Here is a 27,927-nt window from a genome sequence, read left to right as displayed (position 1 = left end):
ATCCGTGGAGCCAGAGTTAAGGATGGTGGTGAACCACCATGTGGGTGCTGGGAATGGAACCCAGGTCCTCTGGGACAGCAACAAATGCTCTTAACCTCTGAACCATCTCTCCAGCCCGTTCAGCTACCTTTCTTATACAGCCCAGGCTCGCTTGCACAGGGATGACACCCCCCACAGTGGGCTGGGCCCTCTCATGTCGATCAGCAGCCAAGAATATGTCCCACAGACATGCCCACAGGCCAGTCTGATGAAGGCAGTTCTTCACCCGATATGTCTAAGGCATATTCCTAGACTGTCCAAGCTGTCCAGTTGACAGAATCTGAAACAGTTAACATCAGATAACTTCCTCTATCCGTCTCCACCCACCCCCTTTTCTTTGAGATCGGATTTCTCAGTGTCTCCCTGGCTGTCCAGGGACACACTATGTAAACCAGGCTGGCCTTAAACTCACAGAGCTCCACCTGCCTTTTTAAAAAATGCCAAGTGCTGGCATTAAAAATGTGGGCCACCATGTGTGTGGCCTTCCATCAAACTTTTCTGAAGCGGGGACTCTCACTGAACCTGGAGCTCACCAATATGGCTACATTGCCTGGCCAGCATACCACAGGCATCCTCTTGTCTCTGCCTCTCCAGTGCTGGGACTACAGGTGTGCTGCCATTTCTGGGTGTTTATATAGGTGCTAGGAATACAAATTCACATCCTCAAGTTTCCATGGCGGCGATTTTACTAACTGAGCCCTGATTTTTATTTTTCTTTTTTCTTTTCTTTTTCTGTCTTTCTTTTTTCTTTTCTTTTCTTTTTTTTCTTTTTTCTTTCTTTTTTTTTTTTTTTTTTTTTTTTTGCATAAAAGTTCATCATTGCCAGGTGGTGGCACACACCCCTTTAATCCTGATGCTTGGGAAACAGAAGCAGGCAGATCTCTGAGTTCAAGGCCAGCCTGGTCTACAAAGCCTTAGTTTCAGAACAGCCAGGGCTGTTAAACAGAGAAACCCTGTCTTGAAAAAAATCAAACAAACAAAAAAGTTGATCATTAACCATTTTTCAAAGGTGCGATTCAGTGTCATTTCCGTAATCTAACCCAGTTTGGGCTGGAAGTCACGGTGTACTCTAAGGTAGCCTCAGGTGCAGAGTTATTCTCCTTTTTTTAGACTTCCAATGCTGGCATGTCAGGTTGGGAGCTGTCTGTCACATACACCTGGCTTCAAGCGTGTGTTTCGGTAGCACCCCTCAGCTCTGTTCTCACGGTTTCTCTGTGGAATCACAGAGGTCGTCACTAACCATGCTCCCTGGAAACTGACTCCCCCGGAAGGCCAAGGCAGCCCCAAATTGCATTTGTGCTATATGTACGTCTATATAGATAGACACACGTGGTGATTTCTATATGTGCATAAATACACATGTGATTGTGTGTGTGCACGCGTGCACGCGCGTGCATGTGTGGTATTGATGCTGCTCTCACAGTGAGGCGGAAGTGTGAATCTGTCTGCATCACTCTTTAGGAATTGGTCTTTCCTGTCTGTTTCCCCATCAGCCTGCTGAAATCATCTGCAGGCTGTGCACAAGAAAGTTGTTGGGGGGGGGGGGGCGGTCCCCAGCATGGCTGCCATGGGAAATTAAAGCCAGGGGACCTCAAAGAGAACAAAAGGGGCTTTGAAGAGACCCCGTCAGCTAGTTGTCAGGCAGCACCTGCCCTCAGCTTGTCATCTGAGTCAGGTGCCGTGAGGCCACCCCGTTCTGCCGGTCCCAGGACGCGCCTGTCATGGGGAGCTGGCTGTTGGGATGGGAGTCGGAGGCGGGGCACATGGTGATGAATTCTTATCTATTTGAGGACTTGGTGCAGCTGTCTCTGGGTGAGGACCAAAGGCCTCTGAGGGAGGCAGCTGTTGTTGGGGCACAAGGCCAAACCCACGACAGCGGGGTCATCGATGTGTGCGTGGGAGCCCTGACAGGTGGGAATTTGTGCTCTGGGTACCCTCATCCAGAGGGCATCTGCAAGCAGAGCTGTCCTAAATTTGGCTTCCTGTTGTCCAGGCTGCCTTTGTCCACCATCCAGGGGCTCAACCCTGCAGAGGCTGAACCGAGGGCCCTTCTAGGTCTCAGGCTGCAGATGCAGCTCTGAGAACCCCAGATGAACCCTGCTTGTTCTAGGTAGACTCTGGGAACCAAGAGCTCTCTGGCTGTATCATATGAGCGGGGTCTCCATTTCTTTCCACAGTGAGCGCTGCCTTGCCTGAGGATGGCTCCAGAGAGGCAGTCTCCTTGCCTAGGTTGTGCAGGCCCTGGGGCGCTTGCGTCATGGGTTAAGAAACTAACAACAAGCCCAGCCATTGCTCATTGTGTAGTAGAGAGAGATTCAGGAACTGTTAGGAGGGGCCTTGTGGAAGTGTGGAGGGAATTCTGTGAGACCTTTATAGTGTGTGTGTGCTGTGTGTATGTGTGTGTGATTGTGTGTGTGTGTGTGTGTCTTATGTGGAGGTCAAGCTCCAGGATATGAGGACTCCTTCTCATTGAGGAAAATAAGCGCTGGTATCAAAGGATTTTCACAGCCAAGTGTCGAAGAGAGAAGACTTTTCGAGGAAAACATCCTGGAAGAGGTTCAGGGGCCGGAAGTAGAGCCCTGTGCTGAGCACAGTGGCAGCTGGGGAATCAAGATGGGGAGGAGAGGGAACCATGGGAAAGTGGGTCCTGAGGAGGACGCGCAGGGCCAGACTGTGTGCACACGGAGATTATTTATTTATTTATTTACTTATTTATTTATTTATTTATTGGTTGATTGATTGATGGGGTCTCACTATGTAGTCTTGGCCTGGGACTCTGTGTAGACCAGACTGGCCTCAAAGTCACAGAGATCCGCTTGCCTCTGCCTCCCGAGTGCCAAGATTAAAGACGTGCGCCCCATGCTCAGAGATTTTAAAGGTACGTGGAGAGCCTGGAAAGGTCAGCTTTGTGGTTAGGAAAACTAGATCCCCACCCCATCCACCAGCAGGATAAAGAAGATGGGGCTGGAGAGATGGCTCAGTGGTTAAGAGTACTTGCTACTACTACAGAGTACCTGGTTTGGCTCCCTGTATCTACACAGCAACTCACAACTGTCTGTAACTCCAGTTTGAAAGGATCCTATGCCCTCTTCTGGTTTCTTAGGGTACTGCATGCATGTGATGCAGACAAATACTCATAAAAATAAGTAAATGGATGATGTGGTGGGTTTTGTTTGGTTGGTTTTTTTTTGTTGTTGTTGTTGTTTGTTTGTTTTTTTGAGACAGAATTTCTCAGTCCTGACTGTCCTAGAACTAGTTCTGTAGACCAGGTTGGCCTCAAACTCAGACACCCACCTGTCTCTGCCTCCTGAGTCCTGGGATTAAAGGCGTGCACCACCACCACCACCACCACCACCACCCAGCTCCACTTAGATGTTCTTAAAAGTGTGCAACTTGATGGGTGGTGGCACACACCTTTAATACCAGCACTCTGGAAGCAGAGGCAGGTGGATCTCTGTGAGTTCTAGGCCATCCGGATCTACAAAGTCAGTTCCAGGACAGACAGAACTGTTACACAGAGAAAACTTGTCTTAAAAAAAAAAAAAGTATAAAGGCTAAATATATTGATCAATGGGTAGAGCACTTGCCTAGCATGCATAAAGCCCTATAGTCAATCCCCAGCACAGCAAAACTGTACACATTGTAAACCCACAACTATGTGCACTTAAACACACATGAACATGTGCACACACAGAGGAAGACCATCCAGTTGTTCATTTACAAGGATGGCCTGATAAATTGGCATAGCAAAAATCTAACGGTGGTTGAAAATCTGTCAAGGTGGACAGCTCTGAGGAGCTATGGATGTTGGGTATTCACAAACAGCCAATGGGGGCTGGAGAGATGGCCCAGCAGTTAAGAGCATGTACTGCTTTCCCAAGAGTTCCAGAATTCAGTACCCAGCACGCATCTCAGGAGACTCACAGCTGTTTGTAACTTCAGCTCCAGGGGCTCCAGCTCCCTCTTCTGGACTCCAAGGTACCTACATTCATATATGCATATGCACATACTACGTACAGATACACATACATACACATAAATTTTTTTAAGCAAATCAGTGTTCAGCTTCTGTCAAGGATGTGAGTGGGAAGCAAGCAGCCAGATAGCACTTTCATTTAAATACCATTCACATATAGTTGGAGGAAAATGGTGCCTCCATTCAGTGTAGTTAGAAAAAGAAAAACCAGTGTGTATTGAATTGGATACACACATTCAAGGGAATGATAAATAGCTTACTCAAGATCCTGGTCACAGCCAGATGTGCTGGCACACACCTGTAATCCCAACACTTGGGTGGCTGGTAGAAGGATCATGAGTTTAGGCCAGTTAGGGCTACAGATTGAGACCTTGTCTCAAAACACAAAAGGAAACAACAAAATATAGTGTCCCATTTAGGGGGTCAATGTAACAGCAAGGAGTCAAAAGGGGGGAGCCAAAAATAGCTCAGCTCTACCAAATGAAGCAGGGTGTTAAATTTAGTTTGTTTTTAGATTTTATTTTATTTGAGATTGTGTGTCTGAGTCTCTCAGAGTGTGTATGTGCACATGAGTGCAGGTACCCATGGAGACCAGAAGAGGGAGCTGGATCCCCTGGAGCTGGAATTACAGGCAGTTGTGAGCTACCTGATAAAGATGCAGGGACTCAAACTCCGGTCCTCTGCAAGAACAATACCAATCTTAACCTCTGAGCCATCTCTCCAGTCCCAGGATATTAAGATTTGATAATACAAAAATATAGTTAGCTCTGTTGGATAGAGTATCTGCCTAGCATGTATGAAGCCCAGGGTTTCATTCCCAGGACCACATAACCAGATATGGTCCCAAGCCTCTGATTCCAGCACTCAGGAAGTGGAGGCAGGAGGATTAGAAGTTCAAGGTCATCTTTGGCTACTTGAAAATGTACCCCCCTTTTATTTTATTTATTTATTTATTTATTTATTTATTTATTTATTTATTTATTCATTCATTCATTCATTCATTTTGAGACAGGGTTTCTTTGTGTAGCCTTGGCTGACTTGGAACTAACTCTGTAGACCAGGCTGGTCTCAAACTCACAGAGATCCACCTGCCTCTGCCTCCCAAGTGCTGGGATTAAGGTGTATGCCAAGACTGTCTGAACTGAAACTGTCTTAAAAAATAGAAAAATTAATGAAGGCATCAGAGTAACTGGAGCAGAGGAACGACCTGCAGAAAGGCTGGAGGATGAAGTTGCAGGGTCTGGAATCATTTAAAAAATTATCACATTTTTATTTAATTTGTGGGGTGTGTGTATGGGGGAGCTCACACATGCCCCTGCCCCCCTGCCCACCATGTGGGCACTGGGATTAAACTCAGATCATTAGGCGTGGATGTCGTTACCTGATAAGCCGTCTCTCCAGCCCTGGAATTGCTTTTAAAAGCCCTGACACAGCCTAGTGGTGGTGGTGCACACCTTTAATCCCAGGGAGGCAGAGGCAGGTGGATCTCTGAGTTCGAGGCCAGCCTTGTCTACAAAGTGAGTTCCAGGACAGCCAAGTTTACACCGAGAAACCCTGTCTTGGGGGGGGGGAAGCAAAACAAAAAACTCTGACACGTGCCAGGTGTAGTGGCACATGCCTTTAATTCCAGCAGAGGCAGGTGGATCTCTTTGAGTTTGAGGACATCCTGGTCTATATTAGCAAGTTGCAAGACAGTCAGAGTGACACAGTGAAAAAAACAAAACTCTGACATACATTCTTGGAATTCAAAGGGAGACGTGTGTGCATGTGTACAGTCATGGGGGTGTGTCTTTCTGGTGCACAGTCATGGGAGTGTGTCTTTCTGGGGGTGGGGTGCATGCCCAGGGAAGCCTTGAGAAGGTCTTCACTCTCAGCTGATTCCCTTTGAGATTCTGCACACAACCAGTGGCATGCAGAAGGTTTCTGCCCAACACACTTGCAGAGTTTCTCTGCAAAGAGCAGGAGGTTTCTAGTTCTAGAAGCTTCGGGAAATCCCAGTCTAGTCATTAGCTGACTACTAGGTCAATGGAGCAAAGACTTCAGTAGCTACACATGCCCTGGAAGCCAGGCTTTGCTTAATCACTGGGAAAGCCATTAAATAAATAGCAGCTGAAAGATGAAGAGCGTCCCAGAGGGCAGAGCTTCGTTTCCAGGGTTGCTAGTGAAATGCCCGGTTTCCAACAAAAAGTATGCACTGTGCAGAGAAACCCAGGGGAGGGGTGGGAACTGCTGGGCAGTTGGCATGGCGTGGTGAGTAAAGGTGCTTTGTGACCTGAGGTCCATCCAGAGAACCCGTGTAAAGGTGGAAGGTGAGAACTCACTCGTGAAAGTTGTCCCTCTGACCTCCACACGTGTACCATGGCACACGTGTGAGTTCACAAGCACTCTCGAGTGCACATGAAATGTTTCTTTTTTTTAAAGACGCTGTCTCTGGTGAAGCCTGAAAGCTAAAATTACTAGACAAATATTTTAAATTAGCTATTTATGGATTGATTTTTTTTTTGGTTTTTCGAGACAGGGTTTCTCTGTGTAGCTTTGCGCCTTTCCTGGAACTCACTCTGTAGCCCAGGCTGGCCTCGAACTCACAGAGATCCGACTGGCTCTGCCTCCTGAGTGCTGGGATTACAGGTGTGCGTCACCACCACCCGGCGGATTGATTTGGTTTTGAGACAGTATCCCATGTAGCCCAGGCTGACCGTGAGCGCATGAGGTGGCTACAGATGACCTCCTGCTTTTCCTGCCTCCACCTCAGAGCTGGGGTTTCAGGTGTGTGTCACCCCAGTTGATGCAGTGCTGTGGATGGAGCCCAGGCCCCAGGCACGCTAGGCAAGCACTCCACCAACTGACTGTGTCCTCAGCCCCCAAATTGATGTGTTTGTTTGTTTGTGCTGGGATTAAAGGCAAGAGTGCTGGGTGGTGGGGGTACATGGTCTGCAGAGCGAGTTCCAGGACAGCCAGGGCTACACAGAGAAACCCTGACTTGAAAAGCCTAAAAAAAAGAAAAAGAAAATCAAGAGTAGGCCACTACCTCTGACCCCAAATTGACTATTATTTTAAATAGCCGATTTGGGATTCGGCATCTTATGAAATCAAACTGGCTGAATAGTCTAGAATTGACATTATGTTTTATGACCACAGTTTAATTGTGACTTGGGTCGTGCCAAGGCATTTACCACATTGAAGACATACTCAGTGTAGTCTAAATGAATTTTAGTCTTTGCATCTGTGATCTTACTTGGTCTCTCTGACAGTCTTGCAAAGTGAATTTTGTTGTTTCTTTTCTTTTAATAAAAAGTATGTGTGCATGTGTACATATATATATGTATTTATATATACATATTATTAAATATATTTTTATTGTCTATGTATACATTACATATTTGCCAGTGCTTATGTGGAGGTCAGGGGACAACTTGCAGGAGTCACTCACTTCTCTCTTCCCACCATGTGGGTGTGGGGGATCGAACCCAGGTCATCAGGCTTGGCAGCAAGCTCCTTTACTTGCCGAGCCCTCTGGATGGTCCAAATTGTGTTGTTTTCATACTGGGGTTTATGCAAGGAGCTGGGAGGGTTTAGACTGGACGGAACCCAGGTCTTGGAGATTTCATGTTCCTCCCATCACTATCTGTGAATTAAGTGAAAAACTTTGGATTTATCCCAGCTCATGGAGTAGGTTGGCAAGGCACCATTATTTCCAGAAAGTCTATTTTATAGCCTGCCTTTGATACTAGCCCATTCCTCTGTCTATTTAAATAACATTTTCCCATTAATCATATTAATTTTAGAAAAGCTATTTTAAAAACAGCTCAAAAATTGCCACAGTTGCCAGTTTAAAGTCTTTCTTTGCAGTGTCTGCCTATAAATACCCTGCCTATAAATATGTCATATGCACTTATGCATATGCACGAACATATATATTTATACCGTTTATGAGATTGTCCTCGCACTCTATAAATGGGTTCCTAGTCGGCCTCCTCACTTCTTGTGGTATTGTGATGCTCAGAATAGCATAATGGTGAGGTTAATTGGGCCTTGGAGCCAGAGTGCAACACCCGGTTCCCCATGTGCCTTTGGGAATTATTTAACCCTTTTGTGGCTGATTTTTTCCCTGATCCTAGCGAATCTCTGTTGTTCTTTCCCCTGTCCACTGTTTTCCCATCTCTGTATGTGTGCATGGGGTGGGGGCTGGGAGGGGCACATGTGTACCACAACTTGGGTGTGGAGGTCAGAGGACAACTTAGTGAGTGTTGCTTCTCTGCGCCCACCATTTGTGGATTCCAGGTATAAAACTCAGGTCCTCAGACCTACTGGCGAGTACTCTTGCCCACTGACATCTCACTGACCCCTGTGACCTCTTTCGCCTACCAGCCAATGGGGTCTTTGTCTTCCAATTATCTTTCCTTCCCTTCTTCCTCTTCCTCCTCCTCCTCCTCTTCTTTTTCTTCCTCTTCCCTTTAGAGTCTCACTCTGTATCCATGACTCTCTTAGAAATCACTATGCACACCCTGTCTCCAAATAATAATAATAATAATCATCATCATCATCCACCATATGGGGGGACTGTGGAGATGGCTCAGGTAAAGTCACCTGCCATCATGATGGAAAGAGAGTGCCAACTCCATGGGCTTGTCCTGTGACCTTCACTTGAGTGCCATGGCACAGAAATACATGTCACACACACTCACACACACACACACACACACACTATAAATAAATAACTATAAGAAATCATTTTAGGGCTGGAGAGATGGTTCAGCGGTTAAGAGCACTGGCTGCTCTTCCAGAGGTCCTGAATTCGATTCCCAGCACCCACATGGTGGCTCACAACCATTCATAATGAGATCTATTGCCCCTTCTGGTTTACAGGCATACATGCAGACAGAACACTATATACATAATAAATGAATAAATCTTTTTTTAAAAAATCATTTTAAAAACCTACCATACAGCTGGGTGGTGGTGGCACACGCCTTTAATCCCAGCACTTAGAAGGCAGAGGCAGGCAGAGTTCTGAGTTCGAGGCCAGCCTGGTCTCTAGGACAGCCAGGGCTACATAGAGAAACCTTGTCTCGAGGAAAAAAAAAAAAACCTAACTAACTACATAGCATACAAGAACGGGGCCAGTGAAGGGTAAAACCACCTCTGTCCTCAATTCCCAACTTTGGTCTGGAACTTAGACCCGTCTTGATTTTGTCTCTGTATGATAGGAGTCATTGAATGCAGTAGATACGCAAGGGACGTGGGTCTCATCATCTTCGTTTACAGGGTTTCACTGGCATCGTGCTCACAGATCCCAGAAACTCCAGATGCCTTGTTCTGTTTCCCAAGTATTTGCTGCTGTTGGTCTGGGCTGTGGCTTGTTTGTTTTGCAATCCTGGGGACAGGACCCTGAGTTCCGGACCAGCCTGTAAACACACCAAGGGCTTCTAACCTTTGACCACTTGCCCGTGTATTCCCCGATTTTGGACTGCTCGTTCCTCCCCTGCCTCTTCCTTGGGGCCCTCCCTCTGTCCTCCTCTTATGAGATCTTGTTGGACGAGCCCATGCTCACCCCCTCCCCTCCCCTCCCCTCCCCACCCCTCCCCGCCTGGCAGTGGGAGGTGTGACTCCAGGCTGTGGGAAGTGTGACTGGTGTGCTCTGCAGCCTGAGTTCTGTCTGAAGTGGCTACTCCTGTGCAGCCAGGATCTCGAGTCTTACCACAGAGAAGAATTTCAGGACCATCTACGGCAGTGGTTCCTGACCTGTGGGTCTTGACCGCTCTCACAGGGGTTGACTAAGACCATCGGAAAACATAGGTATTCACATTATAATTTAAAACGGGCAAAAATACAGTTTTGAAATAGCAATGAACTGTATTAAAGGGTCACAGCCTTAGGAAGGTTGAGAACCACTGATCTATGGGAAATAAAGTCAGGTTTTAAAGAATCAAGAAAGGGGCTGGAGGCATGGCTCAGTGCTTTGGAACACACATTGCTTTTGCAGAAGACCAGAGTTAGTTCCCTGTGCCCACAGCGGGCAGCTCACACTACCTGATGCTCAGCTCCAGGATATCTGGCTCCCTCTTCTGGCCTCCACAGGTACTTGCACTCATGTGAATAACCGACCTCTGTCTCATACACATAAAATCAACATAAATAAGCTGGAGGATAGTGGCACACACCTCTAATCCCAGTACTTGGGAAGCAAGATGGATCTCCAGGTTCGAGGCCAGCCTGGTCTATATAGTGAGTTCCAGGACAGCCAAGGCTACAAAGAGAAACCCTGTCTCAAAAAATCAAAATAAATAAATCGTTAAAAAAAGATCATGAGTTTAAGGCCAGCTTAAACTACATGGCAAGGCCTTGCCTCAGGAGCAAAAAAAAACCTTGTGTTTCCAGGCTGAAGTGAAGATGATATCCTTCTTTTCCACATTACATTTATGTGTGTATGGGGGCGGGCATGCGTCAGTGTGTGCTCACGTGTGTGCGTGTGTGTGTGTGTGTGTGTGTGTGTGTGTGTGTATGTGCGTGTTTGTGTGTTTGCATGTGTGTACGTGTTTGTGTGTGTGCACGCGCATGTGCGTATGTGCATGTATGTGTGTGTGCACGTGTGCGTATGTGCATGTGCGTGTGCATGTGTGTGTGTGCATGTTTGTGTGTTTGCATGTGTGTTTGTGTGCGTGTGTGCGTATGTGCATGTGTGTTTGTGTGCGTGTGTGCGTATGTGCATGTATGTGTATGCATGTGTGTGTGTGCATGTGCGTGTGTGCATGTGCGTTTGTGTGTGTGTGTGTGTGTTTGTGTGTGTGTGTGTGTGTTTGTGTGTGTATGTGTGTGTGTTTGTGTGTGGTCCACCATGTGGGTCCTGGAATTGATTTGGGCTGTTTACTGGCTTTGCAGTACTGGTGACTGAACTCAGGACTTACCATATTGATGCCCTACCACAATGAAAGATGGCGGTTGGCATGATCCGGAGTCAGACCTTTTCCCCCTATGGCAGTGGTTCCCAACTTGTGGGTCTTGACCTCCTTGGGGGTCAAATGACCCTTTCACAGGGGTTGCCTAAGACCGTTGGAAAACACATATTTGTTACATTACAATCCGTGACAGTAGCAAAATTACAGTTACGAAGTAGTAACAAAATGTTTTGGTTGAGGGGGTCACCGCAGCATGAGGAACTGTATAAGGGGCGCAGCATCAGGAAGGTGGAGAACCACTGCTCTCCAGCGACAGAGCCTGCCTCTCATCACCCACCCACTCCTTACTGTCTGTGATGATGAGCGCTGTTGAATTGACAGAACCCAGACTCGGCTGGCACACGGGCCTCTGGACATGCCTGTTGATAGCATAGATGGAGAGGGAAGATAGGCCCACTCTGGGCGGCGCCATTCCCTTCGTGGGACCCTTGCTTGTATAAAGAAAGAAGAGGGGCCGAGCAGCAGCATGCGTTCAGAACTCTCTGCTTCCTGGGTGCGGATGTGAGGTGACCACCCTGACACCGCTCCCCACCATGACTGCGCCCTGGACTGTAAATTAGAGTAAGCTCTTTCTCTCTTACGGTGTTTTTATCACAGCCACAGGAAAAGGAAGTGGGGTAATTTCTCCCATCTTAGCTTCTTGGGTGCCCTTTTCTCTTAGATCCTCCTTCCTCCTGCCTCTCAGTAGACATTGGAAAGAGGAGACCCTCCAGGTGTGGAGTGTGGACCTCCTCTCCACTTCTGATTTGCGTAACTGGGATTTTAGGGTGAACATCCGGGCTGCTCCTGGAGTCTCCAAGGACTTGTCAGCCACTGCCCAGAACATGAATGGTAGGAAGCAGAAGATAATCAGCCAGTGTGGATTGGAAGGAGGGGTAGATAAAAGGAGCAACTGGCCAGCGGGCTCCAGAGATCCCCTTCTCCACCCACCCTGCTCCGGACGGACGGAGTTCAGGCGTCTGCAGCTTTTGTATGTGGTGTGCTGGAGATCTGACCTCAGGTCCTCCTGCCTTCAAAACAAATGCTTTCCTGACTGAACCACCTCTTTAGTCCCAACAAGGGCAGCTTCTGAGTCCCTGTTCTAATTCATGGCTCCGTGACGTTCTTAGACGACGTTGTCCCCTCTTCATCGGCCTCCCCCCCCCAAGCCTGGTTCACTTCCTCACTTTCTCAGGCACATTCTCTCTTTGGTGCCCTCCGCCTGCCATCCATTCCCCACCCCCCAATGTCCATTCCTAGTTCCTCCACCACCCCCACACGCCAGTCTTCCCTTCTGTAGATGGCCCACTGCCTTCTCTGGAATTTTCCATCTCCTAAGGAGTTTCCTGTGGTTCCCCACCCATCTCCTCCATCAGTTAGCTATCCAGGGGAGGTGAACAAAACTCACAGTGTTTTCCTCTTCCCTGACTTCTTGTCCTTCAGGGCATGACTAACACCTCCTTACTGTGGCGCTGTCTGTCCCTTAAATGTCTTAAATATGTCAGACTCTAGACGTTGGAACCAAAAACAGCTATTAAACCGGACTTCCTTCTTGCCTCAGGCAGATCGACACTCTGGTGTTTGCAGAGACCCCCACACGCTGCCTCGAGCTAGAATCCTAACCTTCCCCTCCCTCCACAGCCTACCTTATCCTCTCCTCCACCCCCATCCCTTACCTGCCCTTCCTGCCCCACCCTGTATCCCCCTCACCCCACATCTTCCCAGCCCTTCTTCTCCCAAAGCCTTCAGTTTTTGGAGCAAAAGCCCTTTGCAAGCCCGTGATACCACAGGATCGGTATCCTATTCATAAAGCTCTCCTGTTTGGGGGCAGAAATAGAAAAGACTCCCCCAGGGAGGGGCTGGGGATGTGGCTCAGTGGGGCTGCCATCTTGCCTAGCCTGTGAAAGCTTCTTGATTCTATCCCTAGTACCCTAGATAAATAAAATGGAATAAAAATATCCTGGGGCAGTGAACGGGGCCTAAGGGAGGGACATTTTCTCCTGTGGTGCAGCCACAGGTCAAGAGCTCCTGCAGATAATCCTTCCCCATGTTCCTGTAAGCAACCTGAGTTAAAATCAGGGGGTCACCAAGGGGTGGGGGGCGAAGGAGATAAAAGAGGAAGGAGGGAGACAAGAGATGGTGATGGGGTGAACAGGATCAAAGTATGTTATACAGATATAAGAAGACAGCATGATGAAGGCCATTATTGCAGGGCATGGTGGCTCACTGGTAGGTGGATCTCTCTGAGTCTGAGTCTGGTCTACATGGGGAGTTCCAGGCCAACCTAGGCTACAAAAGGACACCCTGTCTCATACAGACAGACAGATGGAGAGCCAGTGGTTAAGAGCACTGGCTTTTCTTCCAGAGGACCCAGGTTCCGTTCCCAGCACCCACATGGTGGCTCCCAACCACCTCTCATTCCAATCTCAGGGGATCCGACATCCTCTTCTGGCCTCTGAGGGCATGAGGCACAAAGTTGGTATACAAACATATAGGCAAAAGCTATATACATAATACATGAGTAAAATACGTAAATAAAATCATAACTGGGCAGTGGTGGCACCTGCCTTTAATCCCAGCACTCAGGAGGCAGAGGCAGGCGGATCTCTGTGAGTTCAAGGCCAGCCTGGTCTACAAATTGAGTTCCAGGACAGCCAGAGAGCTACATAGTGAAACACTGTCCAAAAAAAAAAAAAGAAAGAAAGAAAGAAAGAAAGAAAGAAAAAGAAAAGAAAAGAAAGAAAAAATAGCAAACAAAATAAACTCCTTATTATATATAATTAATATTTGCTAATAAAAAATTAAAAGACAGAGTGTGGAGATTAGCCATTTACAAGTGAGCCGATGAGAACTGTGGACATTCCGGCCTGAGCAGAGGAGAGTCCTTCCTGGGCTCCTCCTTGGTGATTTTAGCTAATTTCGTGTCTTTTCTGCCCGAGGCCTTCTGTGGCCTTTATTTTCATACTGTATCCAACCCCACGGTGCTGTTCATTCACTTCTATATTGGCTTAGATGGAGGCCATGCTGTGTAGCCCAGGCTGGCCCCAGACTCCTCTGTTAAGGTATCCCCCTGCTTCAGCTTCCCAAGTACCAGGGACTGAAAGATGTGCCGGCTTTGCCTGGCTCCTTGTCCTATTTCTTTTTCTTTCTTTTCTTGAAGCTTGAACCCAGGACCTCATGTGTGCAGGGCAAACACTCTGCCCACTGAGCTACCTGCCCGGTCCCTAGTGATTCCCGGGGCTACAGACGTGGCCCATCGGTTCAGAGCACTCGCGGTTCCTGCAGAGGACCTGAGTTCGGTTCCCAGCACCTGTGTCAGGACTGCCTGCAACCCCAGCTCCGAGGGTTCAGACCCCTCTGGCCTTGGGGGACACCTGCACACACATGTGCGGACCGGTCCCACATACTCGTGATTAAAAAGAATAAAAATAATCTTGGCAATGATTATCGCTGGCTGTGGTAATTAGCAGATCTGGTGTTTAATTAAAATTTGGCTAGTGGGGCTGGAGCGATGGCTCGGAGGTTGAGAGCAGTGGCTGCTCTGGAACTGTTTCTCCAGCGCCGTGGGGCTTCCGGTTTAGAGGGTTCTCCGGCTTCAAAGCGGTGGGATGTACTTCCTGCCTGTGGGTCCTTAAGACCCTGTTATCCTTTCTCCCCCTCCTTCCCTCCCCCTCCCCGTCCCTCTTCTCCCCTTCCCTCCTCCCCTCTCCTCTCCTTTCTCTCTCCTGCCTTTCTTTAAGACAGGCTCTCATATAGCCCAGGCTAGCCTCCAACTGGCTATGTAGTTGAGGATGACCTTGAACTCTTGATCCTTAAACCTCTGCCTCCCAAGTGTTGGGATTCTGGGCGTGCACCACACCACACCAGACTTTTCTCTTTTGAGACAAGGTCTTACTGTATGTATAGCCCAGGCTGGACTCAAACTCAGCTATCCCCCTGCCTCAGCCTCTTGAGTGCTGGAACTACAGCCATGCACCACTACACCCTGCCCCCCTTCCTCCTTTTCATGCAGGCCTATGCTTGGCAGGTATCCCCCCCCCCCAACCTCCCCCCTCCTGGCTACCTGCACGAACAGCTGAGTCCTGCTAAGTGGTTTTTGTGTGAATTCCGTGTCGTGACTCTTAAAAAAGCAGCACAGGGGGAATGAACACAGAGCTAAAAATAGCCCAGGATCAATTTAGGGAGGGGGCTTGTCTTCCTTTCTGTTCGTTCTCCCCCAGGGCCTGTAAATTGCTGCTGCTCGACAGCTGGGCTGGGCTAGCTCCTTGTAAAGCTGTAATAATATGGAATTACCCTGGCTGCCAGCCTCCCCAGGGCAAGGATGCTGGCACTCTGACCACAGGCATCTCTGAGCTGGCATCCTGGTCCTCTGCTTGGTTCATTTGGTCCACACTTGAACGCACACATCTCTACCTCAGATGTATCTGAGACTGGTGGAATGGCACACGCAAGAGTCTTAGGCAGGAGGAATACCAGTTCTAGCCCAGCCTGGGCTAAATACTCAGACCCTGTAACGGATGAGATAACTGGACAGAGGTATAATCCTGGACTTGGCCTCTTGGGGAAGAGCCCCGGAAAAACTCTGGGCCTCTTAGAGGACGAAGCTCTTTGCTTCTGGGCTGGGCAACCAAGGAGCTTTGGAATTGCTCCTGCATGGAGGACCCCGCCCAGGCTGCTGAGCAGGCAGGGCCCCGGAGCTCCAGCTTACTGGGTCCTTGGCAGAGACTTGCAGGCTGGTTGCTGACTCGGGGGTTTGTCTGAGTGGCTCCCAGCTGTCTCCGTGAATTTAGTACGTCCCCTCACCACTGCTGGCCACCCACATCCTCCAGGGGAAGACATAAAATCCCACTGTTTGCGTCCAGAACCTGACAACACTAAGTGCCATCTGAAGAATGGGTCTGTGTTCTTCCCTGTGGGGTCTCCTTGCAGAGCTCTTCGGGGATGGAGGGGGCGGATCCTTTCCCAGTACGTCAGCTATTTGGAAATTGTCAGCAAAGACCTTGGCTACCTATGTTTGAGTGGCATTATAAAGGGGAGAAATAGATCCCCACGGGACAAAGGGCTTAAAGATCTCCTCTTTTTTGTTTTTTTTTGTTTTGTTTTGTTTTTTTAAAGACAGGGTTTCTCTGTAGCTTTGGCGCCTTTACTGGAACTCAACTTTTTAGCCCAGGATGGCCTCGAACTCACAGAGATCCGCCTGGCTCTGCCTCCCGAGTGCTGGAATTAAAGGTGTGCACCACCACGGCCTGGCAGAGATCTCTTCTTATAGCTTACATAGAGTGTGGCTAAGGGATGGAAAATTCTGTGTTGAAGCTTGGAAATTCCCAGTATAGGAGAAGCCAGAAGGGAAGTCCCATGCTTCCTCCTCTCCGGTACCTGTTGGCATCAGCCAAGACCAGGGTTGGGTTCCTGAGTCCTGGCTGAAAAGATGATAAAAGGCGCTGGTTACTTCGTGGGAAAGTCACCAGCCATGGCCACAACTACCTCGTTACCGAGAGCTTTGTCAGGTGGGAGAGGGGGTGGGGTACAAGAGAACCAGGCCTAGGAAGGAACACCTGTGGAGGGCAGAGAGGAAGCTGGGGGTGAGGGGGAGAGACAAGACCCTAAACTGCGCATGTATGTTCATGTAGCTAGAGTGAGGGCAGAATTCTAACCCTGGCTCTGGTTGTTGGGTATGTTCCCAGTCTTGGCTGTAAGAACTGGAGTGTGAGCCGGGCAGTGGTGGTGCACACCTTTAATCCCAGCACTCAGGAGGCAGAGCCAGGCAGATCTCTGTGAGTTCGAGGCCAGCCTGGTGTACAGAGCGAGATCCAGGACAGGCTCCAAAACTACACAGAGAAACCCTGTCTCAAAAAAACCAAAAAAAAAAAAAAAAAAAAAAATGGAGTGTGGCTCAGTGGTAGAGCACCTGCCTAGAATCCCCCAGTGAGGGGCTGTGGTGTGACTCAGTGGTAGAGCACCTGCCTAGAATCCCCCAGTGAGGGGCTGGGGTGTGGCTCAGTGGTAGAGCCCTTTACTTGAATCCGCTAGTGTAGGGCTGGATTTTTATCCCTAGCACAGGGGAAGAAAAAAAAAAAAGAAAAAAAGAATCCCAGAGAGATAGCTTCCTTCCAGCATTGACTGTATGTTTTAAAATGCTGATGCCTACCCTGTCTAGAAATAGGTGACATCAGAAACCCTAGAATAAGACCAGGGTCTCAAATGATTGCAGTGCAGAGGCCAATTGCTTGTCAGGCCTGGGATCCAGAGTCACCCTCCATGCCCTGTCCTTATAAGCTTTGGAGTTGCATGAGACCTGGAAGTCTAGGCTCTGCACACACACACTCCGGCCCCAGAAACAGTATTTTAAGAAGGCTAGACATAGTGACTCAGGCTTTATGATCCAAGCACCGGGAAGCTGGACACTAGTGGATTCTGGGAGCTTGTTGGCCAGGCAGACTAGCCTCCCGTGAGCCCCAGGCCAGTGAGAGACTCTATCTGAAAAACTAAGGCAGGGGCCTGGCATGGTAGCTCACACCTTTAGTTCCAGCACTCAGGAGGCAGAGACAGGCAGATCTCTGAGCTCTAAATAAATACATAAAACTTAAATAAGGTAGACAGTTATCTTAATTGCCGTAATGAAACACCATGACCAAAGCGACTCAGGGAGGAAAGGGTTTATCTGGCTTACACTTCCACATCACTGTTCATCACTGAAGGAAGTCAGGACAGGAACTCAAGACAGAGCAGGAACCTGGAGGCAGGAGCTGATGCAGAGGCCTGGAGGAATACTGCTTACTGGCCTGCTCCCCATGGCTTGCTCAGCCTGCTTTCTTATAAACCCAGGACCACCAGCCCAGAAATGGCCCCACCTACAATAGACAGGGCCCTCCCCAATCAATCACTAATTAAGAAAATGCCTTACAGCCAGATCTTATGGAGGCATTTTCTCAATTGAGGTTTCTTCCTTTCAGATGACTCTAGCTTGTGTCAAGTTGACGTAAAACTAGCCAGGACAACAGTGCTTGATGAACAATATCCAAGGTTGATTTCTGGCCTCCACATACATGAACACATACAACACCCCCGTGCACCCAGACATACAGACAAGAAAATATCAAGACCGAGTCATCCGGGTTTATACACTTCAGTGGGTCCCAGAAGATAAGACACTTGGAACGCCTCAGCTGCCCCTCCTTAGCGAGACCAGGAGGCCACACTTCCAGACACCTTATGCCAATGAATGTGCTGTTAGGCTCGTGGGGCGGTGCCCCAGACCGACCTTGGCTGGGATGACTACGGAACACTTGACCTTTGCTGGCTCTGAGTGGCGCTTCAATCCTCTTCTCATTACTCATTGATGCCAAAGCTCTCAGCCTTCCCTGGGGACAGCTCTGACATCCCCAGCTGGTGCCCAGAGAGTGCCCTGGGGCAGACCTGTCTCTGCTGATGGCCTCTCTTCTAAAGGACAGACAGACTGTCAGGGGAAAGTGACTGGAGCCTTTGCTGGGCTGAGTTGAGCCTCGTAGGAGTGGACAGTGGGTTTAGGAGGAAGCGGACATTACTGCTTATGGGGGCTTGGGCGAGGCACTGTGTTCACTGAGGGTCAGCGTCTAGGCTGTGTGTTAGGTAGGGCTGCACAGACACAGCCTGGCATGCTGTGGGTGAGCGAACATCCATCCCGTGGCAAAGCACGGCTACACAGACTTCATTAGATCGAATGCAGCCTCAGACAGCAGTAACTCGGCTTCTTAGTTTTACTGTTGTTCTGTATGTGCACTCGCAGGGGCCTTACAGGTGTCTAGACGCCAGAGGTCAGTGTCAGGCCGTTAATTTAATCCCAGCATTCGGGAGGCAGAGGCAGGTGCATCTCTGCAAATTCAAGGCTAGCCTGGGCTATATATCAGAGTTCCAGGACAGCCAGAGCTACATAGTAAGCAAATAAATAAATAAATAAATAAATAAATAAATAAATAAATAAATAAATAAATAAATAAATAAATAAATAAATAAATTTTGTTTTGTGCACACTGACATGCTCCAGTGCGCATGTGGAGGTCAAAGGACAACTTTCAGGAGTGGGTTCTCTCCCTCCACCATATGGAATCTGGGGATCAAACTCGGGTCATCAGGTTTGGCAGCAGATGCCTTTACCCACGGAGCTTCCTCTTGCTTTTTGGGCAAGGTCTCTCGCTGAACCTTGAACTTACTGAGTAGGTTAGACTGGCAGTCCATTTGGCCCCAAGGCTCCTCCTGTCTCCACCTCCCCAGCTCCCAGGATTACGAGCATGTGCTTTAGTGCTTGGCTTTCCCACTGGCTGCTGAGGATTAAACGGGGTCTTCATGTTTATGCAGCAGGGACTTTACCGATGGGGCCATCTTTTCGCACGGGCTGGTCTCTTAACTCACTCTAGCTGAGGATGACCTTGAATTCTTCACCCTCCTGCCTCCAGATACTGAGTGCTGGGATAATAGGTGTATACCACCATGCCCTTTAGGTGGCGCCAGGGATAAACCCAGGGCTTCATGCATGCTAGGCAAGCACTACCAATGGAGTGACATCCTCCGCCCTGTAACTAGGTCTTTATTGAGTTGCCCTTGCCAGGACTTGGGTGCTGCCATGCCAGTGCCTTGGAGGGAGGTTTGTGGAGTGTGCAGTCCACCTCCTGTTCGGTCTGTTAGGCAAACAACACATATGGGATTGTCCTCCCCTCAGATGTGACTGTTGGTGGCAGGTCACCAGGGGACCCGAGGCCCCGGCACCTGCTGTGGGGTCAGCTCAGGACTCGGGCCAGAGCTACTGACATTCTGCTTTTTTCAGGATCACAGAGGGTGACAAGGCTGGGAACAGCCATGGCTAATCAGTATGCTAAATTTGTCTTTCGGGGGATGAGTCCAAGACATCCAGGGCCGTCCAGGACATCCTCCTGGGGACCAGCTGGCCCAGGAGAGTTGCTTAGCTCCACCCTAGTGCCCCTATATGTGGTGATTAATCTTGATTGTCTCCTTGATGAGATTTGGAATCTTGAGTCCTAGGCCGGCAAGATGGCTTGTTGGCAAAGGTGCTTGATACCAAGACTGATGACCTGAGTTCGATCCCTAGGACACATAATTGCGGAAGGAGAACACTAACTCACTCCCTCAAGTCAACCTTTGACCCTCCACAGGTTCTCTCTCCCTCTCCATTCCTCCCTCTGACATACACTGGTAGAGGATGCATCTAATCCCAGCACTTGGGAAGTAAAGGCAGGCTTATCTCTGAGTTTGAAGCCAGCCTGGACTACATATTGAGTTCCAGGTCAACCATAATAATAAATGTCTCAAAAATAAGTAAATAAAATGAAATCAATCTAATGGTGAAGGCGATTTCAGAGATACTTAGCTGAGGAGGGAAAATTCCCCCCTGAATGTGGTGAGCTGGGGTCTCAGACTGATTCAAAAAGAAAACAGACCTGGGATGTAACTCAGTGGAGACTTGCCTGCTGTCTTAGTCAGGGTTTCTATTACTGTGAAGAGACCCCATGATCGCAGCAACTCCTACAAAGGAAAACATTTAATTGGGGTGGCTTAAAGATTCAGAGGTTTGTTTAGTCCATTATCATCATGGTGGGACAGGGGGGCGTGCAGGCAGGCATGGTGCTGGAGAAGGAGCTGAGAGTCCTACATACTGACTTGCAGGCAGCAAGCATATCTGACACCCCCTCCCCCAGTGACACACTTCCTCCAACAAGGCTACACCCACTCCAACAAAGCCACGCCTCCCAATTGTGCCACTCCCTATGAGATTATGGGGGCCAATTGCATTCAGACTACCACACCTGATACGCACAAAGTCTTGAGTTCCATCCTCAGTACCACACAAACCTGGCATTGGGGGACAAGCCTGTAATCCCAGCAGTCAGGAGGGGGAGGCAGCAGGATCAGGAGTGAGAGGTCATCCGCAAGTACACACCAAGGTTGAGTTAGCCTAAGCTTTGGTGATGGCATCTTATGAATGCACTAATTAGTTTATTGATTAGATCAGAGCCCTCAGGATACATCTCTGGAGGCACCTCACAGGCATATGCAGAGGGATGCTTAACCAATGTGTAGAGGGTTCTTTTTCTTTTCTCCTTCCTTCCTTCCTTCCTTCCTTCCTTCCTTCCTTCCTTCCTTCCTTCCTTCCTTCCTTCCTCCCTCCCTCCCTCCCTCCCTCCCTCCCTCCCTCCCTCCCTCCCTTCTTTTCTTTTTAAATTTGGTTTTTCTAGACAGAGTTTCTCTGTGTAGCCCTGACTGTCTTAGAACTCACTCTGTAAACCAGGCTGTCCTCGAACTCACAGAGATCCGCCTACTTCTGCCTCTCCAGTGCTGGGATTAAAGTTGTGTGCTACCGTTGTCCGGCTCTCTTTTTCTTTGTAAAGATTTATCTTATGCCAGGCATAGTGGCTCACACCTTTATTCCCAGCACTTGGGAGAGGCAGGCTTATCTCTGCGTTTGAGATATCTTGTCTCAAAAAAACAAACTGAGGGCTGGAGAGATGGCTCAGAGGTTAAGAGCACTGACTGCTCTTGCAGAGGTCCAGAGTTCAATTCCCAGCACCCACATGGTGGCTTACAACCATCTGTAATGAGATCTGGCGCCCTCTTCTGTATACATAATAAATAAATCTTAAAAAATATTTAAAAAAAAACCCTGAACAACAACAAAGATTTACTTTATTACTTTAATTGTGTGTGTGTGTGTGTGTGTGTGTGTGTGTGTGTGTGCCATACACATGTGTGCAGGTATCCACAGAGGCCAGAAGGGTATATCAAATCCCCCAGAGCTGCAGTTAGAAGTACCCGAGAGCCGTCTGTTGTGGGTGCAGAGATCCAAACTCCAGTTCTCTGATGGAGCATTAGTGAAGGGTCTCATCCACTGAGCTGTCTCCACTCTTTCTCACCCTCTTCCTCTGTTTCCTCATTCCTTCCTTTCCTAGTTTTTCATTTGATATATTATTGTGTGCGAGCGTATATGATTGGGTCATGTGTCTCATAGCATACTGTGTGGAGTCTGTTCTCTCCATTCACCGTCATGTGGCCTCCGGGGTTCACAGGCAAGAGCTTTTACATGAAGGGCTGTCTCTCCAGCCCATGTTGTACGGTTTGAAGAAGTGTCTCATGTAGCCCAGGCTGGCCTTAAACTCACTATGTAGCCAAAGATGACCTTGAATTTCGAATCCTCCTGCCTCTGTCTCCTGAGTGCTAGGATTACAGGTGTGTGCGCCATGCCAGGTTCATGTGACATTGGAACGGAGCTCAGGGCTTCATGGGTGCTAGGCAAGCACTCTGCCCACTGAGCCTTGACCCAGCCCCATCTTTTCATTGCAAAAATGAAAGCATCGTAGACAGAGTGGCAGAAACGTAAGGTGGGTGTGGTAGTGCACACCTGTGACCCCAGCACTCTGGAGCCAGGTCAGGAGCTGGAGAGATGGCTCAGTGTTTAAGAGCACTGGCTGCTCTTCCAGAGGACCTGGTGAGTCTCAGCATCCAATACACATGGAGGTCACAACATTTTATATACATACATACATACATATCTTTATCTATCGTATGAATGATTTGTCTTGCATGTATATCTGTTCATGCCCTGTGTGCCTGGTCCCTGTGGAGATCAGAAGAGGGCATCAGATCCCCTGGAACAGGAGTTACATGTGGCTGTGAGCCACTGTGTGGGTGCTGGGAATTGAACCTGGGTCCTCAGTAATAACAGCCAATGCTCTTACCTGCCAAGCCATCTCTCTAGACCCTGACCCCACCCCCATATACCATCTTTAACTCCAGTTCCAGAGGATCTATGCCCTCTTCTGGCCTCCATGGGCACCAGGCACACATGTGGTGCACAGACCTACATGCAGACAACACACTCATACCCATAAAAATAAATAAATCATTCCCGGCTAGCATTAGCTACATAGAGAGACCCTGTCTCAAAACAAAACAAACAAAAAATAATAATAAAAAGCAAACCGGCCAAGCATGGTGGCGCAGGCCACCACTTGGGAGGCAGGAGCAGGAGTGTCAGAAGTTCAAAGTCATTATGGCTATGTAAGAGAATTTGAGGTCCAATTGAGCTACCTGAGACCCTGTCTCTAAGTAAGAAAAATAGGGGCTGTGGAGATGGCTCCCTAGCTAAAGGCGCTTGTCACCAAGCCTGAAGACCTCTGATGCTGAGAACCCACATGGCAGAAGGGGAAAATTAGTCTTAAAATTGTCCCCTGACCACCGCCCCCCAGCATGGCACACACAACCTCTCACACTTGTGTGCACATGCACACAAAACAAACAGTTGTGAAAAAAATGCAAAAAACCAAAACCAAGAATCTACGGCCCATCCCTGCTTATCCCGAGGCTCCATGGTCACTATGCCTTATAACTCCATCAGCAAGTATCCATGTAGTCATAACAGGACATTCTGCCCCAGACTACCCGGCGGCTCACAGGGACTGGGTGAGATAATAGACCAAAAGGCATTTTGTAAACACTGCAGTCCTGTAGAGAGCTTTATTTTTAAAACCCATAGCATGACAACTAAGGCCCTTGGACAAGGACGATTCTTTGAGTACTAATACGTAACCTTGTTACTCGGAATTACTGAAATCTAACACCTCCACAGCACAGTGCTCTGTAACAAGGCCATGCCCTAGCTTGGCATTCAAGGCCATTGGTGTGGTATGTGTGGGGCTAGGCTTCACAAATCTGGCCACCAGTAGGTGTCAGCCTCCACCAGGACACATCCACCAACCTCTGTGTGGGTTTGTCAAGGAATGGCAGATTTCTCACCTCCTCTGTAAACCTTCTTTGTGGTGCTGAGGATTTCAATCCTGCTAGGACAACACTGTCACTGAGCCACACCCCAGCCCCTCACTGGGGGATTCTAGGCAGGTGCTCTACCACTGAGCCACACCCCAGCCCCTCACTGGGGCATTCTAGGCAGGTGCTCTACCACTGAGCCACACCCCAGCCCCTCACTGGGGGATTCTAGGCAGGGGCTCTACCACTGAGCCACACCCCAGCCCCTCACTGGGGCATTCTAGGCAGGTGCTCTACCACTGAGCCACACTCCAGCCCTCTTTATGCTTTTTATTTTGAGACCAGGTCTCACTAAATTGTTACAGATGATCAGCCTGAGGAAGAGGGAGAGGAAGAAGGCTAGGCAAAGGTAGACTGCAAGGGAAGGAGAGGAGGCCATAGCATTAAGGATCTTGGTGCAAAATAAGCCAAATTAGGGTTTGCTTTTTATTTAAAGTAGGTTGATGGTAAATTACAATTATAAATTATAATTAATTTACTGTAAGAAAAATGAGAGAAGAGACTAGACATATGTGGATCAGTTCAGGGGATGTTTTTGTTTTCAATTTTCCATTTATTTACTTTGTATTGGTTTTTTGCCCACATGAGTGTCTGTGTGAGGGTGTCAGATCTTGGCATTAGAGACAGTTGTGAGCTGCCATGTGGAGGCTGGGAGCTGAACCCGGGACCTCTAGAAGAGCAGTCAGTGCTCTTACCCATTGAGCCATCTCTTCAGCCCTTGGTTTAAAATTTTTATTACATTTATTTACTTTGAGGGTGGGCACACACATGCCCCAGTCCTCATGACAACTTATGGGAGTCCCTTGACTCCTTTCGTCACGTGGGTCCCAGGGATCGAACTTAGATCTTTTGGCTTGTCAGCAAGCGTCTTTACCTGCTGGGCCAGCTTGCCAGTCCCCAGAGGCTGTTTTTTTTGTTTTGTTTTGTTGTTGTTGTTGTTTTTCGAGGCAGGGTTTCTCTGTGTAGCTTTGCGCCTTTCCTGGAGCTCACTTGGTAGCCCAGGCTAGCCTCAAACTCACAGAGATCCACCTGCCTCTGCCTCCCGAGTGCTGGGATTAAAGGTGTGCGCCACCACCGCCCGGCGAGGCTGGTTTTTTAAGGTACCTTTGCACAGCCTTGCCTGCCCCTGTAAGTGGAGTTAGGCATAGCCCTGCCCCTGGTTGGCCTGTCCTCTTTTGTCACCGCTTCAGGATAAGATGACCCTACAGAAAACATCACAGCCCCTGGGCAGCCTAGTGCTGGAGCCGGAGCACCAGCATTTGCTGACCTTTGAGCATTGCGTGCACCTCCTGTAATTGCTACAACAAAGCTGACCACACGCTCAGTCGTTAGAACATCAGAGTTCTGGGGCCAGTGTCATGGCTCAGTGGGTAAGGGCGCTTGCCACCAAGCCCAATGACCCGCAGACCTGAGTTCGATCCTTGGGACCCACATGGTGGAAAGAGAACTCATTCCTGCAAGTTGTCCTACCACACACAAAACCAACAACAAATAAATGTATTTTAAAAACAGAAACAGGGGCTGGAGAGATAGCTCAGAGGTTAAGAGCACTGGCTGCTTATCCAGAGGTCCTCAGTTCTGTTCCCAGCAACCACATGGTGGCTCACAACCATGTGTAATGAGGCCCTCTTCTGGCCTGCAGGCATACATGCAGATGTAACACTGTCTATGTAATAAATAAATAAATAAATAAATAAATAAACAAACAAACCAGAAACAGAATCCTGTCTTCTAACAGCCCTGGAGGCCAGAGGCTGGACATTTATGTTACTAGGTCACAATCTAAGGGGATGACATGGGTTAAGGAAATGGCTCAGTGGGTTAAGAGTGTGTGTTCCTTAAGCATGAGGGCTTAAGTTCAAATCTCCAGTGCCTAGCTAAAAAGTTAGGTATCCATGCACACCCATCAATCCAACACTCTAGAGGCTTTGACAAGGGATTGCTGTGAGTTCAAGGCCAACCTGGACTATATCTAGTGAGTTCCGGGTGGGGGAGGGGATAGCAAGATCTTGTCTTAGAAAGCACACCCAGCTGGGTGTGATTGTGCATGCCTTTAATGCCATCACTCAAGGGACAGTTCCTGGCCAAATTCTAGGCCAGCCAGGGCCATATAGTGCCTTTCTCAAAAAATAATAATAATAATAATAATAATAATTAGGAAGCATCGCTCAAACTAGGTGTGGTGTTCTATATAAAGTCCCAGTATTTACAGCTGGACACAGAGACACATGCCTTTAACCTGAGCACTCTGGAAGCAGAAGCAGGTGGATTAAGATGGGGCTAAGGCTTGAGTAGTCTACATAGTGATTTCCAGGCTAGTCAGGGTTACACAGTGAGACTCTGTGTAAGCAATAATGATAATCATCATCATCATCACACATTTGTAAGGAAGAAACAGGAGAAATACTACACCGAGTATATGAGACTTTGTTTTTAAAAAAAGCCTTGGCCGGCCATGGTGGTGCATGCCCCGCTTTTGATCCCAGCACTCAGAAGGCAGAGGCGGATAGATCTCTGTGAGTTCAAAGCCAACTGGGTCTGCAAAGCTAGTTCTAGGACAGCCAGGTTACACAGAGAAACCATCTCAAAAAAAAAAAAACCCACCCAAAAACAAAGACAAGAAAAGGCAGCCAATAACAACAGCCCACACTCAAGTAAAGAGCGTCTGTTGGGAATCCTTGATCTGTCAACCAATTCCAAACTTAATGGTTCACAAAGTTTTTTACTATTTTTGAGGCAGTATATTTTTATTGTAGCTCCGGGCTGTGTAGCCGAGGCTACTCAGAAAACCCCATCCTCTGGCCTTACTTAGTGCTGGGATCGCCACCACACCCAGCTCCTGCACATAGTTCAGCCCGTAGGTCACTCTGATTGCATGCTGGCCCCCACCCACCAGAAGGCTTGCCGAGAAACAGTCCCAACTTCATTGATAAGAACTCTGATTGCAAAGGGAGGGGGCTGCCAGCCTGCCCAGCCCGCTCTTTCCTGTAGGTAGAGAGGCCAGGGGTCCACTTCCTGGCAGTGAGGGGGCCTATCCCTTCTTCCTTTGAAAGTCTAATGAAGCTCATCCTCAGCTACACAATAAGGTGGAGGCCAGCCTGGGCTTCGTGGGACTCTGTCTCAAATACGAGAGCCAGCCTGTCAAGGCTACTGCGGACCTTTGGTCCCAGCACTTAGGGAGGCAGAGACAAGCAGATCTCTATGGGTTTGGGGCCAGCCTGGTGTATATAGAGAGTTCCAAGCCAGCTACAGGGCTACACAGTGAGACCATCTTAAAACACAAAACCAGGGGCTGGAGAGATGGCTCCGAGGCTAAGAGCACTGGCTGCTCTTATAGAGAACCTGGGTTCGGTTCCCAGAACCCACATTGTGCTTCACAACCATCTTTAACTCCAATTCGAGGGAATCCAATGTCAGTCTTCTGACTCCTACGGGCACCAAGCATCATGCACATGGTACACAGGCATACACATAGAGTACGTGGCAGAACACATAAAATAACATAGATAAACCAATTAGTGACCCACGGGCTGAACTATGCAAGCCAGAGTGCTTGCATTCAGATCCCCAGAACCCATGTGAAAAGCTGGGCACACTGTCCGTCACCCCAGCGTTGGGGAAGGGAAGATGGATGTCTCCCTGGGACTCACTGTCCAATCAGCCTGGCCAAATCAGTGAGAGACCCTGTCTCAAAAAATACAGCAGAGGGCTGGCAAGATGGCGCCTCCTGCCAAGCTTCATCGTCCATTTGTTATTCAAGACCCTGCATGATGGAAGGAGAGAACTGACCCGTGAAAGTTGCCCATTGGCCGCCACACGTGTGCTATGACATCTGTATGTGCATGGGCACAGAGGGAATGATGAAGACTTGTGCCTTTCATCCTCCATCTCACACCCCCCCCCCAATGCGCCATACATACAAAATACAAAGGTTTTAAAAGCTGCATGCTCCAACTGTAGGGCATCTCTGGAAGCCCTCTGGAGCTTGGGGGTACTGTCTGTATTGAGGTTTATTACCAGGAGCCACTTCATTCTCCTCTGGGCGTCCCGGAGACGGGGGTTTCTCTGTGTAGCTTTGGCACCTTTCCTGGAACTCACTCTGTAGCCCAGGCTGGCCTCAGACTCAGAGAGATCTGCCTGGCTCTGCCTCCAGCGTGCTGGGATTAA

The 27,927-nt window shown here is 48.7% G+C and overlaps 1 protein-coding gene across 1 annotated transcript in view; it reads left to right on the top strand.

Moving 5' to 3' along the window:
• Hip1 (huntingtin interacting protein 1) overlaps nucleotides 1–27,927 on the top strand; it is a 134,647-nt gene that overhangs the window by 25,329 nt on the left and 81,391 nt on the right. The window lies entirely within an intron of this gene.

This window comes from Peromyscus maniculatus, chromosome 23 (genome assembly GCF_049852395.1).
Source record: "Peromyscus maniculatus bairdii isolate BWxNUB_F1_BW_parent chromosome 23, HU_Pman_BW_mat_3.1, whole genome shotgun sequence".
Classification (NCBI taxonomy): domain Eukaryota; kingdom Metazoa; phylum Chordata; class Mammalia; order Rodentia; family Cricetidae; genus Peromyscus; species Peromyscus maniculatus.
This window is presented reverse-complemented; position numbering and strand designations above follow the sequence as displayed.